At 37.5% G+C, this 4,397-nt stretch overlaps 1 pseudogene; it reads right to left on the reverse strand.

Moving 5' to 3' along the window:
• Positions 1 to 970: 970 nt before the first annotated feature.
• LOC132296487 (glucan endo-1,3-beta-glucosidase-like) lies at positions 971 to 2,455 on the reverse strand (annotated as a pseudogene).
• Between the last annotated feature and the right edge of the window lie 1,942 nt (positions 2,456 to 4,397).

Below are 4,397 nucleotides of genomic sequence, written 5' to 3' on the forward strand. Positions count from 1 at the left end.
ATTGGAAGAATGGAATATGTTGCAGGAATGATGGGATTGCCTACTCAAAATTGGAAATTAGGCTATCAACTTTGACTTGATAATCCAATTAAAGAATTTTCATTTCCGTAAGGCCTAATCGAGTAGAGATAGGGCCATTTGGGAGCCAATAATCCAACCATAAGCTTGTGCAGACCCCTAAACCAACCATGTGCCTTATTAAACCCCTTGCCATTCCCCTCAGTTTGAGAAATCTTCTCCAAAACCCAGAGCTCAAAGATGAAGCTTTGACGGTCCAAACACACTTAGTCGTGATTAGGTACCTGTGAACCCAAGCAACCTAGAGAGAATCCTTCGTAATACATAGCTTCCATAGGTGTTTGAGACTTGAAAAATGCTATATCTTTATTCTTGTTGTCTTTGTGCAACCATTATTCTCTTTCTAATTATCATATTTAGCATAACCATTCTCAACTAATTCCTACAAATCAATAGATAATTTTTACCTTTAAAAATGACAACAATTGATTGAGAATTACCGGTAGAATTACCTATTGTAGCCATTATTTCTACCTTATCTTGACTTTCAAAGTTGATCGTTGATTGCTTTGACTGCTAGCATTTTGAATATTTGAAATAAAAAATATCACCAAGGATAATGAGCGCATATGTAAAACTAATAATGGCTCTTTTATTACTTTTAATTTGTTCCTCCTACAAATCAGATTACATAGCTTCCTTAAATAAACAAACAAAAAGACAGAAAATTAATTGATATGATATAGAAGTTCAAGACTTATCCTATCCTATGTAAAATTCAATGATATAATAAATAGAATAGAGATCACAGGCATGCCTTACCCAAGAGACTCTATTTCATACATGTTCAAACTCTATAAGCACTAAGCCATTCTTATTCAAGATACATATATTTAATTTAGTTCTCCATTTTAACGGAAAGTAATTTGGTATTTAGGCTGCTTGTTAGGACTGAACACAGGCCAAAATGTTTTTTATTTTATTTTATTTTATTTTTTTATTATTATTATTATTCTGATGAAATGTAAAATGAATTAGGCCAAAATGTTTCTCCCCCTCCGCCCCCGCCCCATCCTTTTGGTTCTCGTAAAACATGCCGAACAAATAAGTTTGTATAGCGCTCCCTGGCTTCTTTGGAGTCCCACCCTTGACATGACTAATCAGGTTTTTGTAGTAAGTGCTTGCATTCTCCACACTTGCTCCAGTGCCAGCCTCGGATGGCCAGCCACTCTCCGACACCACAATCTCCAGATTCTGTCCACCTACCTTCTCAACGGCAGAGTACATGGCATCCAACAATGCATCGAAAAGGTTACAACTACTCCTGGTGAAGTAAATAGGGCATAAGGAAGCTGAATGTTTTGGGTGTCACCAGCATAGGCAAAGTAAGGGTATATGTTGGCAAGTAATGGGGCATTATTGCTAGCAAGGAAGCTGATGATTGGCTCCATGAACGACCTTGTGCTGTCTCCGAATGCGCCGTTTGATGGAGGGTACGAAGTGGCCAAAAGTCCCGAGTACGTTGCTGTTGAAACCTATCAAAAAATAAACTTGATTTTAGTATCTAGTCTTTTCAAAGTTTTTGGCATACACCCATACATGTGTATTAGGCCTTCCATCCCATATTAAAGATCCACTTTTGGAACTGTGACTCACAAAGTTCTCGAAATAGACTTTTAATATGAGACGTATGTAGTATATTTATTACCATGGTAGTGTAAAAAACCAAGAATTAATTGGAAAGGTGGGTTTATATCGGCTCGGACCGCTCGGTTATTGCCCATTTGATCTCTTTCAAAAATAAATATTGAAATGTGTGTATTTAGTTCACATACTTATTTTTCAAGAAAGTGATATAACAGAGCAAAGCAAACAAAACCTTGATTTGGTCTTGTAGTACGGCGCTACAATCGCGCTGTGGATGTTTTTCATGGCGGGAAGAACAAACTGGACATACTGAGCATTTCCATTGTTGGGATCTACTTCATTTCCCACAGAAATGTAATCGGAACTTGACATCGGGTGAGTAAGCTTTTACATTCGTGTGGACCCATTGAGTTGCAGCTGAAGCATCGGAGGCAAGCGCTTGAAGTTCCAGGTTCGGAACATCGAGAATGAGTTCTATGTTGGATCCTCTGAGTGCCTGCAGAGTTGCTTGGTTTGGATCGTAGATTCGCATCCTTCCAATGCCACTGGATTTGTATAAGTCTACGGTTTCCTGCTCCGATGGCAAATTGTTGCCAAGTCGTCCATTGCAAACGCCTATGGATTGTGTACCTGCATGCATGTGGAGTGTGCTAATTGGAGAAAGCAAATTGTCACGAACATTTTATAAGCTAGAAAAGAAAAAATGGTTGGCACAACCATGACCATATATATATTCTATCTCATTTCAAACACCTATGGATTGTGCACCTGCATGTGTGTTGACATTATGTCATGTAACGTGGCCTACATCACAAGGCTCCGTATCCTAAATTAGGGTTTACTAATAAAACACCACTAGGGATAAAGAGTTGTAACATAAAATGGTGTTTAAAATTCTTGTTTATGACTAAAAAAAATTCAAGAGTCAAATTTGTTCCCAAGAAATTAAAATTGAAACTAGGCAACTTAGTTTTTTAAAGGGTTAAGTGCAAAAAACCCTCATCTACTATCAATATATTGCAAAATAGTGTATAAAACCCCCTTATACTATCAATTTGATGCAATTAACCCCCTGTTTGTATAAAAAGACATTAAGACCCTCAATAATATAAATGAAATAATATTAAAAAATTTAGACAATATAAAAAGACATTAATACCCTCAATAATTTATTCTTTTCTTTTTTCTTTTTCTTCTTTTTTTTTTCATGGTTGATTGATTTGTGGAATGGTGGTTTACGAAGGTCACCGCCGACGGCGCGTAGGGCAGCTGTGGCAACGCGTACCTCTAGGAAGTGGAGGGACGGGTGGTCGGTTATTGATGGAAATTATGTTTAAAGGCTCTTTGAATCAACGAGGTGGGAGTGGCAGCGCTTTGATTTGTTGTGGATGAGCTTTTGAGAATGGGGATGGGCTTTGATTGTTATTGTTGAAATATGTGGCTCAATTCCTACCAACTCACGATGTAATTTGCTCACTCATGACATCATCTTCTTGGCCTCTAAGTATATGTGTTCAACAAACAATTTTTCTTGGTCTCCAAGTCTAGCGTATGCATGCGGGGTCACCAAGTCCAAGAACAGTGATGACATTTTGGCTATAAATAGCCTTGATCTCCATGGTTCAATCATCCAACAATTGAGTGAGTTTGCTTAGTAAAGAAAAGCAAAGCGTGAGAGAGTTTTGGGTGTAATTGGGTTTTGGGTGTGAGCCACTTAAGTATTGCATCTCTTTCTTTTCATAATGAAATATTAATCTATCTTCTCCCCGTGGATGTAGGCATAGCCGAACCACGTAAATCCTTATCTTGTTTGTGTGTGCACTATTTTATTTTTCTTGTCATTTATTTTTTTCTCTTGTTCTCATAAACTCCTATTTTGATCCTTATTGCATAACAAACTGGTATCAGAGCTCAATTCGTGTATTGTGTACAGATACTATTCACATATATAGTACTATTCCTCGAGAATTTTTTTTTTTTTTTGGGAGTTTTCTGAGATGTCGACCAGATACGAGATTGAGAAATTTGATGGCAAGATTAGCTTCAATCTTTGGCGCATCAAGATGCAAGCCCTACTAACCAAGCAAGGTCTAAAGAAGGTGTTGTTCAGGAAGGACAAGTTGCCAGAAACTATGTCTAATGAAGACAATGATGAGGTCGATGAAAAGGCGCGCAGTGCGATTCTCCTGAATCTAGCTGATGAGGTGCTGCGTGAAGTTATTGATGAAGACACAGCGGCAAAGTTGTGGCTGAAATTGGAAAGTCTGTACATAACTGAGTCTCTTACCAATAAACTTTACCTGAAACAAAGACTCTACACCCTCCGTATGAAGGAAGGTATGCCTCTTAAGGAACATGTTGATAATTTTAATTCTATTATTATGGATTTGAAAAATACTGATATTAAGATTGATAAAGAAGATCAAGCCCTTATTTTGTTGTGTTCTTTGCCTCCTTCCTATGAGCATTTTGTTACCACATAGCTCTATGGAAAAGACACCATTAGTATGGAAGATGTTAAATTCTCACTAAACTCTCAAGAGTTGAGAAAAAATGTGTCTGGAAATAATGGAGATGAACAGGCCGAGGGTCTGGTTGTGAGGGAAAGAAGTGAGAAAAAGGGTTCTGGTAGTAGAGGCAAATTGAGATCTAGATCTAGGTCTCATAAAGATACTGAATGTTATTATTGTTACCAAAAAGGGTACATTAAGTGGAATTGTCCAAAATTGAAA

This window comes from Cornus florida, unplaced genomic scaffold (assembly GCF_030987335.1).
Source record: "Cornus florida cultivar Cherokee Brave unplaced genomic scaffold, ASM3098733v1 CherokeeBrave_3.0.0_Hap2_Chr02, whole genome shotgun sequence".
In the NCBI taxonomy this organism is placed as follows: domain Eukaryota; kingdom Viridiplantae; phylum Streptophyta; class Magnoliopsida; order Cornales; family Cornaceae; genus Cornus; species Cornus florida.